Source organism: Anolis sagrei, chromosome 5, assembly GCF_037176765.1.
Source record: "Anolis sagrei isolate rAnoSag1 chromosome 5, rAnoSag1.mat, whole genome shotgun sequence".
Lineage (NCBI taxonomy): Eukaryota > Metazoa > Chordata > Lepidosauria > Squamata > Dactyloidae > Anolis > Anolis sagrei.
The window spans coordinates 19,507,662-19,520,684 of NC_090025.1; positions in this window are offsets into that span (position 1 = coordinate 19,507,662).

The window sequence follows — 13,023 nt, forward strand, 5'->3', positions numbered from 1 at the left end:
GCAAAGTCTTTCATTGTGGGAGCTCCTTTTTGTGAAACCTGGTTCAGCTGCCTAAAGAATCTATGGATGCAGAGTGCCATCTGTAATGCATTACAGGTAACATTATGGCGTGTGATGTATTACATCCAGGCTCTTATTAGATTTCCCCATAACATGCAGAACCTGACTAGAAAGATCTAGAGAACAAAATTCCCCCGTTAGCTTTACTGTATCCTGCTTAATTGGCATTCATGTTTGGTCACAGACTTTGCTTGCTACTTACTTTATGCTTGTTCGCAAGGATTGTATTTGTTACTTAATTATTTCATAATCAAAGTTTGCTGGCGTAATTGTACTTGCGACTCCTACAGGAGGTCCATTTGTTATGCAGCTTTTAATGATTTTGCCTGACCCTTCATGGTCACCTCTATTGTTCCCTGTTGTCCCTGACATCTCTCACAGACTAAGGAGTGATGCAATAAAGAGTACCGTGCAACATCATTAGCATTTATGAGTGCAAGTCTGTTTAGGATCAGTAAGATGGAGGATCTTACTCATCAGCCTACATTGTTAATTTATCACTTTCTCAAGGAATCCCATGGAAAACTGTGGGATTTGTGATGGCGCAAGGAGAAAGCTAGTATGGTGCAGTGGTTTGAGCATTGGAGTATGACTCTGGAAACTTGGGTTCAAATTCCTGCTCAGCCATGGAAATCCACAGGGTGACTTAGGTAAGCCACACTCTCTCTTCCCCAGAGGAAGGCAATGGCAAACTCTTTATGGCAGAGGGAAAACAATCAGGGACATCTAATCATCTCTCAACAAAAGATTGCTCCAGGCACTGCCAGGCTATCAAATGCTAATCAAGGTGGTCAGTTGAAACATTCACACCTAGCTCCAGCAAACAAGAGTCCTTTGTCCCACCCTGGTCTTTCCACAGATATATAAACCCATTTTCCTAGTTCCAACAGACCTCACTACCTCTAAGGATTCTTGCCATAGATGCAGGCAAAACGTCAGGAGAGAATGCCTCTAGAACATGGCCATATAGCCTGAAAAACCTACAACAACCCAAAACAGTAAGGATTTGCATGAGCACTTTCCAGCTGAATGACATTTCTCAGGTTTCCTGGGAGGCTGGGTCAGGAAGGGAAATGAGGGTTAAATCAACTTAAATGTAGTGTCAATACATACTTAGAATCTGGGGCTCTTGGATACAATACACATTGAAATCCACACTGTTAATCGCAATCAAAATGCCACAGAAATATGCAGCTTTTCCATTTTTCCAGAATTCTATCTGATTAAGTAAGGTGACAGAAAACATACTCTCCAAATGTCCTGATTTGCAAAGATAGTGTTGAGTGATCGTCTAGTGTCCCATCTTTTTCAGCTCCAGCTTTCTCTCTTATTCTCCCACCACTTGCCCCCTTTGTCCCCAGCATAGTTCAGTTGCTGCTAACTGAGTCCAAAGTGTAAAAGCAGCATGCACTCAGTTAATTCAGCAAAGAGTGGTTTGGAGATTGGACTATGACCCTGGAGATCAGGGTTCAATTTTCTGCTTGACCATGAAAACCCACTGGGTGACCCTGGGAAATTCACTCCAGAAAACTTCAACTTTAGGGTCTGCCATAATTAGGAAATTCCAGTCTTGAATGTAGTATGCTAGTTTAAAAATAGGTAGAACTGACACTTCGAATTCTGTGCCAGAAATGAATCACCTATTTGTACCTTGACTGTCTGCTCCATTCACTGACTCTCTAATGGTCCATTCTGAAATCACTAGATGCAGGAGGACACATTGGTATGAACAAAACATATTTAGACGTTTCTGCAGTTTTTATCATTATAATAGAGCCCCCAGTGGAGCAATGGGTTAAACCTTGTGCTTGCAGGACTGAAGACTGATGGGTCGGAGGTTCGAATCTGGGGAGAGCACAGATGAGCTCCCTTTGTCAGCTCCAGCTCCCCATGTGGAGACATGAGAGAAGCCTCCCACAAGGATGGTAAAACATCAAACATCTGGGCATCCCCTGGGCAACATCCTTGCAGACGGCTAATTCTCTCACACCAGAAGCAACTTGCAGTTTCTCAAGTCACTCCTGACACAAACAAAAATCATAATCTCAGCTATCAACCTTTCCTTACAAGAGCCATGTCTGGTAGATACAACAGGTAAACTAGTTGCATCAATCCATGAGTAGGTTACAAAATTCAAAGGTCACAGTTGAGCATATTTATAAATCCAACTGAAATGTTTCCAAAATCTGTGCCTTTGAGTCTTTGAAATGCATTTCAGTCTCCAGGAATGTGACCCTTTCAGGCCTTGACATATTGATAGAGCGTTTTGGGTTTGTTTTTGTTTTAAAGCTCTGGTCTCTTACTGCTTCCTATAACAGCTAACTTCACAGTTTATGGGGAGTTACCTACCTTGGAGAGAGAGAAACAATTCTAAAGATTATGCAGGAGAGAGCTGTTTTGTCCTGTCCTTGTTGCTAAATCTAGAATGTAAACAACATTTATCCCAAAAGTAATGGTGCAGACTCCCATCTAGTGGCTTTCGGCCTAAACAGCCAACTTCACAAATAAGAAAAACAACACTAAACGTTGAAGGGACTTCATGTATCTTTTAGATGCGTTATAGTTATACAAACATATAGTATAAATGTAATGTATTCAGTCAGCTTCTGCATTCACAGATTCTTCATCCATGGATACAATCATCCATAGCTTGATTTTTCCCCCAATTTTTAAAGCTCGGCCTTGCCATTTTACATAAGGGACACCATCATACTATGCCACTGTATATAACAGGATTTGAGCATCCACAAATTTTGGTATCCACAGAAAAGCCAAATTCCAGGGACCTACTATAAATCTATGTAAGGAAACTGGTTTTGGGAACCACTTGGTGGAATATTTAATAGGATTTATATTTCTGCTTTTCTGGCACGTGATAGTTCATGTTATTTAATCCCACAGTCCAGACAAGAAAAGGGAAGGGAGCCTGATCATTCATGTTGGTGCAGGAAGAAGGAGACTTTGTATTACGGAAGTTGTCATTGTACAGGGTCTTTAGTCTTTTTTGTCAAATAGTATAGTTGCCTCACCAAAACTCCAACCCCCAGGATTCCATAGCATTGAGCCACAGCAATTGAAGTGATGTCAAGCTGCATTAATTCTACTGTATAGATGCACCTTTATAGTTATGCATGTGTAAGTAAACAGTGTATCTTGGAACCATCTTTCCAAAGGTAGCCAGTTATGTCCAGCCACCCAACACTCCTTCATTGGGTTTGTGAGGGATGAATTTGGGAAGAGACTGTCAACCTAAAGGAACACAATGTTCAACATATGCATTGGTTCCAGTTCTGCCAGCCAGGACTTTAAGCAAGCCAAGGACTGGATTTGTTTTGTTTTCGGTGTTGTTCCAGCAAAAGGAATACTGCTGTCCAAAGTGGCGCCTCATCCCAGCTGGAAAGGAAGGCAAAAATTCCTGAGAGAAGACATATTTGCGGAACTTTGCTGAGCAGGGCAAGCACACATGATTCAATTATGCGTTCTCCTGTTGACACTTCCCCAAATATTGCTGCTTTCAGCAACTCCTCCTAGCAGGCTCTGCATAAAAAAGAAAATGAAAAGCAGGAGGTAAAACTGGGAAGCAGCTATATAGAATTGTCTTCCTTCATGTCTTCAGGTTTATTTGTTGTTGCTGCATTGTGTGTCTTCAAGTCGTCAATGACATATGATAAGCCTAAGGCCCTCAATTTATACTTGAAGCTAAAAAAGAGATGTCTGTGGAAATTATTAAACTGGTTGTTAGATATATCCAGCATATGCTCAGTATTGCCCAGGTGTTGAATGGATCATTGCCCCTCTCCCAGAAATCCTAACAGCTGATAAACTGGCTGAGATTTCTGGGAGTTGTAGGCCAAAAACACCTGGGGACCCCAGGTTGAGAACCACTGCTCTAGAGCAGTGATTCTCAACCTAGGGTCCCCAGATGCTTTTGGCCTTCAACTCCCAGAAATCCTAACAGCTGGTCAACTGGCTGGGATTTCTGGGAGTTGTAGGCAAAAACATCTGGGAACCCCAGGTTGAGAACCACTGCACTAGAGACCTCAAAGTCCTTCTCTACCACCTTGTGATGACTTGAAGTGACCCTGGGTTTTTAAAGACAGTGCTAATTACTCTAGTAGACTCTACTCAAGCTGATAAGACTTTGAGTAGAGCCTTACTAGCAGACTTCATGTCTGCACCCAAGCACCAGTCTACTTAATGAAGAGTGTCTTGTCGGCAAAACATTAATCACCAAGTGATCAAGCAATCTCAATAACAAAAAATATGTGCAATAGCTGCAGTTTGCTTTGGTGAAGATACCATTGCCACTGATGAAATTATGGATCTTCAAGGTGTACTCAGTTATTACATTTTTATTCAGCTTTCTCCAAGAAACTCAGGGTGGTGTACATGGTCAGATTCTCATCCCATAACATTGTATCATCATAGTGATGTGGAGGTCATCAAAGTTTATTGGCTGGGTAGATATCTCTTTATTAGATCAAATATTGCAAAGCAATCTCCTAATGTTGACTCTAGTATGATGCTAATAGTGGTTCATGGTCCTGAGTCATGTGATGGCTCTCTCCTTTTATTTCCTCCTTTTATTATCTACAGTACTTCTGAAAACTTTTGGGGTACTGTGAGTCTGTCAATAACCTCCCTCTTGAAGGAGGCTGTGCCTGATTTAATTATAGAAACTGAGAAATTTTCCCTGTCCTTGGTGGAAAATACAACAATGAAAATTAAACATTTCAGTGCCCTTTCCTGTCAGTTTCCTGGGAGATGGAAAAAAATATCTCCTTTCTTGAGAAGAGAAGATTGCTTGTGAGACAACCAACAATTATTGTCCTTTTAAGATTCTGAATGCACATTAACGAATCAGAAGTTCTGGAGATATCATCATCATCATCATCATCATCATCATCATCTTAGTATTGTATTAGCGTCTACATACATACATGCATAGTTATGTACTGCACAATTACTGTGAATGTTACAAATGTTATTTCTATATTAAAAGTGATGCTATAAGTATGGAACATGTTATTTTCTGATGTCTTTCCAAAATTATTGATCTGTTTATACCAGTGGTTCTCAATCTTCCTAATGCTGCGACCCCTTAATACAGTTTTTTAGGTTGCAGTGACCACCAACCATAAAATTATTTTCATTGCTACTTTATGTAATTTTGTTACTGTTATGAATCGTAATGTAAATATCTGATATATTTTCATTCACTGGGCCAAATTTGGCACAAATACCTGGTATACTCAGATCTGAATACTGGTGGGGTTGGGAGACATTGATTTTGTCATTTGTGAGTTGTAGTTGCTGGGATTTATAGTTAACCTACAATCAAAGAGCATTCTGAACTCCACTGACCATGGAATTGAACCAAACTTGGCACGAAGAACTCCCATGACCAACAGAAAATACTGGAAGGGTCTGGTGGGCATTGACCTTGAGATTGGGAACTGTAGTTCACCTACATCCAGAGAGCACTGTAAACTCAAACCATGATGTATCTGGACCAAATTTGGCACAAATACTCAATATGCCCAAATGTGAACACTCGTGGAGTTTGGGGGAAATAGACCGTGACCTTTGGAAGTTGTAGTTGCTGTGATTTATAGTTCACCTACAATCAAAGAGCATTCTGAACCCCACCAACAATAGAGTTGGGCCAAACTTCCCACACAGGATCCCCATGACCAACAGAAAATACTGTGTTTTCTGATGGTCTTTGGCAACCCCTTTGACACCCCCTGCTGACCCTCCTGGGGGTCCCTATCCCCCCTCCCCTCAAGCCCCAGATTCCTTAGAAAATTAAGAAAAATGTACCTAGCTTCTTTCAGATGAGGGTCATGTACCATTAAAAGCTCCGACGGACTCTCCCGGCATGTAGAAATGATGCCCCCCCCCCCCCCCCCCCCGTTCTCCTGGCATGTTATTTCTATGACCGGGAGAGTCTGCCGGGGCATCTAATACAGGCTACGTACATTTTTCTTAGTTTTCTAAGGGGTCCAGGGGCTTGAGGGGAGGGGGTGGGTATTCCCACAGTTTACCAGGCTTATTTAACCCATTAAACTATGGGAATGGTACCTGGACTGTAGTCCAGACACTGAAAATAGTGCATTTATCCTGTGCCTTCTAAAAAGGTGCGGAATAAATGCAGTATCAAATTAATTCTCTACAAACCAGGGTTTTACTGGTTTGTAGCTAATTAATGTGGGACTGTCCAGAACGTTGTCTGGACAGCCCCTCCTTTATTGTGGGAGTTCCCGTAACAAAGGCCCTGTCTGGAGAGGCCCTCAGAAACACCTTGAAGGTATGCAACAACAAAACAAAGGGAACACTATCAGGCCAATCATCCACTGCCAACAATCATTTCCTTATCAATTTCAGGATGTGCTGTAGGTAAAATACCTTATTTGGTTAGATTTACTCCAGCCTTATCTGAAAACAATGTTCTTCATGCCTTGCAGGTAACCTTGTATTGGAGATGGGGCTATTTAAAGCTACCAGTACAACTTTGGGGAATTAAACTTTAAAAAGATGATGCATGGAACCAAGTGAAGAATGGGGCATTTTTGTGAGCTATGAAGAAGAGACATGTTCTTTTACACTATAAGGATTTTATAGGGATGTGTTAGACTCAGTCTGAAAGAAAACCTGGAATACAGCAAGAACTCTTTAGTGTCCACAGAGGAAGACCATTTATCAAAATGTGTCTAGCCTCTAATTTATGGACGACTTTGGCTTTCTACTTTCCCTCAGTAACAGATTTCTTATGGACCTTTCTCATTGTTGTTACTGCATGCATTCACATTGTTTTCAACTTATCCAAACCCTAACGGGAACTTATTATGATGTTTTCTTGGCAAGATTAGTTTAGAGGAGGCTTGCCTTTGTTCTTTTGGTTTTTTATTATTTTTTCTGGGGCTGAAAGAATGCAATATGCCCAAGATCACCCAGTGGGCTTCCACAGCCAAGCAGAGGTTCAAATCCTGGTCTCCTTACTACTGTTTCTTACTTTGGATTGCATATATTTGATAGAAGAGCAACTGAATATTTGGTCAGTTTATAAAGTATTTTAAATATTTATACAATATCTATTGATATCTATCTATCACCAATCTATCTAAAATACATCTATCTTTCTATATAAATAATAGAATCATAGAGTTGGAAGAGGCTTCATGGGTCATCCAGTCCAACCTCTTGCCAAGAAGTAAGAAAATGACATTCAAAGCACCCCAACAGATAGCCATCCAGCTTCTGTTTAAAAAACCTCCAAAGAAGGAGCCTCCACCGCACTCCGAGGCAGAGAGTTCCACTGCTGAACAGCTCTCACAAGAAGTTCTTCCAAATGTTCATGTGGAATACCCTTTCTTGTAGTTTGAAGCCATTATTCCGGGTCCTAGTCTCCAGGGCAGCAGAAAACAAGCTTGCTCCCTCCTCCCTATGACTTCCCCTCACATTTTGATACATGGCCCTCATCTGAAAGAAGCCTTGTCTGTTGGAGCTAGGTGTGAATGACAGACAAGAGTTCTTTCTCCCACCTTGGAATTCTACAGATATATAAACCCAATTTTCCAAGTTTCCAACAGACCTCACAACCTCTGAGGATGCCTGCCATAGATGCAAGTGAAACATCAGGAGAGAATGCTTCTAGAACACGGCCATATAGCCCAAAAAACCTATAACAACCCAGTGATTCCGGCCATGAAATCCTTTGACAATACATTAAGGAACAGCAGAAGAAGTGCGGAAGAATGATCACAGGATTTAGAATGGCAAATCATCTCAATTGTGTGATTGAAAAGCAATGTGATATTGAAAATGTTCAATACAAAGCCCCTCGGTTTCCGCACCTTTTACAGTCATGTATGCAAAGATTTAAAGAGTGGTTCTCAATCTTCTTAATGCCATGACTCCTTTATACAGTTCCTCATGTTGTGGTGACCCACACCCATAAAATTATTTTCTTTGCTACTACATAACTGTAATTTTGCTACTCTTGTGAATCGTAATGTAAATATCTGATATGCAGGATGTATTTTCATTCACTTGTCCAAATTTGTCACAAATACCTGATTCGCCCAAATTTAAATATTGCTGGGGTGGGGTGGGGGATTGATTTTGCCATTTTGGAGTTGTAGTTGCTGGGATTTATAGTTAACCTACAAGCAAAGAACATTCTGAACTACGCCAACAATGGAATTGAACCAAACTTGGCACACAAAACTCCCATGACCAACCGAAAATACTGGAAAGGTTTGGTGGGCACTGACCTTGAGTTTTTGAGTTGTAATTCACCTACATCCAGAGAGCACTGTGGACTCAAACAATGAGGGTTCTGGACCAAACTTGACACAAATACTCAATATGCCGGGTAGAGTTTGGGGAAAATAGACTTGACATTGGGAGTTGTAGTTGCTGGGATTTATAGTTCACCTACAATTAAAGAGCATTCTGAACCCCACCAAAGATAGAAGTGGGCCAAACTTCCCACACAGAACCCCCATGACCAACATAAAATACTGTGTTTTCTGATGGTCTTTGGCGACCCCTCTGATGCCCCCTCACCTCCCCCCCCCCCGGGTCCTGACCACCAGGTTAAAAAATACTGGTTTAGAAATATATTCCTCATCCTAAAGATTTCCAAGTATGTTGGATTGCTATTCCCATCATCACCAGAAGGCTTTGTGTTTGAGGCTACTTGTTTTCTACCTTACACCCTCTTGTATAAGACACCACATTCTTATAATCTCATTTCCTGCTGTGATTATTGTGTTCGTCTTATCTTTCCCTCTCCCTGGCTCTCCTGTGAAATTTGCAACATTTCCGAAGTGGTGCTGATAAAAGAAAAGCCTGGTTTTGTTTTTTGTTTTTGTTTTTTAACAAAAAGTGGGAGTTTGTGCAGAAGGAGACAAGAATCCTAATCTCTCTTGCCTGCGCTCAGCACCTTTTAGGTGGAAAACAGATTAAAGTATTTTTTTCCCTCTCTATCAAGGTTAGTAGAGTGATACGGTTGTAAAAGCTCGGCCCTGACCAACAGATGGTCCCCTCTCACATCTTCCCTAGGTATGAAAAACTCCTCACAACATTCTTCCATGTTAGACCTGGAAGCTTCCATGAGGTTATTTATTTATTTATCGTGTCAGGAGCAACCAGACATTTGTATTGCATTCTTAACAAAAACAAATAAACAGACAAAACACAAAGTTTGCAAGTTTGTTAGTTGATTAAATGTTCTTTGACCAGTATCTGGCCACTTGGAGTGCCTCTGGTGTTGCCGCAAGGAGGTCCTCCCTTGTGCATGTGGCAGGGCTCAGGTTGCATTGCAGCAGGTGGTCTGTAGTTTGCTCTTCTCCACACTCGCATGTCGAGGATTCCACTTTGTAGCCCCATTTCTTAAGATTAGCTCTGCATCTTGTGGTGCCAGAGCACAGTCTGTTCAGCGCCTTCCCAGTCGCCCAGTTTTCTGTGTGCCCAGGAGGGAGTCTCTCATTTGGTATCAGCCATTGATTGAGGTTCTGGGTTTGAGCCTGCTCTCGCTTGCTGAGGTGTTCCAGCGAGTGTCTCTGTAGATCTTAGAAAACTATTTCCTGATTTAAGTCGTTGATGTGCTGGCTGATACCCAAACAAGGGATGAGCTGGAGATATCACTGCCTTGGTCCTTTCACTATTGGCTGCTACTTCCTGGCAGATGTCAGGTGGTGCAATACCGGCTAAGCAGTGTAATTTCTCCAGTGGTGTAGGGCGCAGACACCCCGTGATAATGTGGCATGTCTCATTAAGAGCCACATCCACTTTTTTAGTGTGGTGAGATGTGCTCCACACTGGGCATTCATACTCAGCAGCAGAGTAGCATAGTGCATGGGTAGATGGGACTAACATGACTCAAAAACCACTGGGTGAATTCACACCAAATTTGGACACAATACACCTATCAGGCTAACAAGTGACCATCACTCATAAAAACACTGAAAAACACAGCGGAAGAGACAGAAAAAGCCCAAAAATAAAATATACATTACAATGCATATGCCAAACCACATATATACACATATATGCAAATATATACACACAAAAAACACATATACAGATACTGGGCCACAGCAACGCATAGCAGGGGAGGGCTAGTATATTTATAAAACAAAAACAAAATATAAAAACTTGGCATTGGACTAAATGTCCTTTGACCAGTAGTTAGCCACTTGGAGTGTGTCTGGTTTTGCTATAAAAAGGTCCCTCATTGTGCATGTGGCAGGGCTCAGACTGCATTGTAATAGGTCAGCATTACTCAACCTGGGGGTCGGGACCCCTGGGGGGTCACAAGGGAGTGTCAGAGGGGTCACCAAACACCATCAGAAAACACCGTATTTTCTGTTGGTCATAGGGGTTCTGTGTGGGAAGTTTGGCCCAATTCTATCAATGATGGCTTTCAGAATGCTCTTTGATTGTAGGTGAACTATAAATCCCAGCGACTACAACTCCCAAATGTCAAGTCTATTTTCCCCAAACTCCACTAGTATTTATATTTGCGCATACTGAGTATTGGTGCCAAGTTTGGTCCAGCTCCATCACTTTTTGAGTCCACAGTGCTTTCTGGATGTAGGTGAATTGCAACTCCAAAACTCAAGATCAATGCCCACCAAACCCTTCCCAGTATTTTCTGTTGCTCATGGGACTTCTGTGTGTCAAGTTTGGTTCACTTCCGTTGTTGGTGGAGTTCAGAATGCTCTTTGATTTTAGGTTAACTATAAATTCCAGCAACTAAAACTCCCCAATGATAAAATCAACCACCCATCCCCACCCCACCAGTATTCAAACTTGGGTGTATTGGGTATTTATGCCAAATTTGGTCCAGTGAACGAAAATACATCCTGTGCATCAGATATTTACATTACAATTCATAACAGTAGCAAAATTACAGTTATGAAGTATCAACAAAAATAATGTTATGGTTGGGTGTCACCACAACATGAGGAACTGCATTAAGGGGCCTTGACATTAGGAAGGTTGAGAACCACTGTAATAGGTGGTCTGCAGTTTGCTCTTCTCCACATTCTCATGTCGTAGACTCCACTTTGTGGCCCCATGTCTTAAGGTTGGCTCTGCCTCTTGTGGTACCAGAGTACAGTCTGTTCAGTGCCTTCCAAGTCACCCATTCTTCTGTGTGCCCAAGAGAAAATTTCTCATCTGGTCTCAGCCACTGATTGAGTTTTTGGGTTTTGCCTGCCACTTTTGGACTCTCGCTTGCTGAGGTGTTCCTGTGAGTATCTCTGTAGATCTTAGAAAACTATTTCTTGATTTAAGGCATTGGCATGCTGGCTGATATCGAAACAGGGGATGGGTCAGAGATGTCACTGCCTTGGTCCTTTCATTATTGGCTGCTACTTCCTGGTGGATGTCAGGTGGTGCAATACCAGCTAAACAGTATAATTTCTCCAGTGGTGTGGGGCATAGACATCCTGTGATGATGCGGCACGTCCCACTAAGAGCCACATCCACTGTTTTAGAGTGGTGAGATGCGTTCCACACTGGGCATACGTACTCAGCGGCAGAGTAGCAAAGCGCAAGGGCCGATGTCTTCACTGTGTCTGGTTGTGATCCCCAGGTTGTGCCAGTCAGCTTTCGTATGATATTGTTTCTAGCACCCACCTTTTGCTTGATATTCAGGCAGTGCTAATAAAATAAAGGTAAAAGAACATAAATAAAATTAACCCTTGTATGGAACAAATGATATTGAAGTCCTTCTATATAATAACGGTTTTATTGATTTAAATATTTCTGGTATTTTAAATCATATAATCTGTATCTCCAATTGATCTGGATCTCCAGTTAATAAAATGCCAGCAGGTAAGAATGCCAGTTATAAAACTTTGAAAAGTTTTTTATTTTAGGACCAACTCTGCTTGAAGCCCCATCTAGTTGTTGCCTGTGACTATGCTTTGAGTCTCCTTTAGGAGAGGAAAATGAGATATAACAACAACACTATGTAACACAATTTTTGTTCCCGAGTTATAAATCTCATTCCCTATTTGATTCTATCATAGAAACATGGAAAACGTTTATTAAACTGCAAAAACTTTGCAGCACATTTTGCTATGGTTTTTCAATGAACATCTCAGAGTCATCTAATTCAACATAGTTTGTGGCAGCCACAAAAATGATGTTTCTGGAGTATAACAATTACTTTCAAAGTAAGTACTGCACAAGCAAACAGGAAATAATACTTTCAAACCAGGAACAGATTTTTTTTTTCAAATCTTGTTACTTAAAGTTTAAGCTAAAGGTTTCCCGTTGACATTAAGTCTAGTTGTACCTGACTCTGCGAGGGTGTGCTCATCTCCATTTTTACGCCAAAGAGCCAGCATTGTCCATAGATGGTGCAATGGGTTAAACCTTTGTGCCAGCCGGACTGCTGACCTGCAGAAAGCCATCTAGTCCAACTGCAGTGGTGCAATGGGTTAAACCCTTGTTCCAGCTGGACTGCCGACCTGAAGAAAGCCATCTAGTCCAACCGTGGTGGTGCAATGGGTTAGACCCTTGTGCCAGCTGAACTGCTGGCCTGAAGAAAGCCATCTAGTCCAACTGCGGTGGTGCAATGGGTTAAACCCTTGTGCCAGCTGAATCGCTGACTTAAAGAAAGCCTTCTAGTCCAACTGTGGTGGTGCAATGGATTAAACCCTTGTGCCAGCTGAACTGCTGACCTGAAGAAAGCCATCTAGTCCAACCGCGGTGGTGCAATGGGTTAAACCCTTGTGCCAGCTGAACTGCTGACCTGAAGAAAGCCATCTAGCCAAACTGCGGTGGTGCAATGGGTTAAACCCTTGTGCCAGCTGGACTGCTGACCAGAAGAAATCCATCTAGTCCAACTGTGGCATTTTTTTTGTTGTGTCAGGAGTAACCGCTCCTGTTGTGAGAGAATGGGTTAAACCTTTGTGCCAGCTGAACTGCTAAACTGAAGGT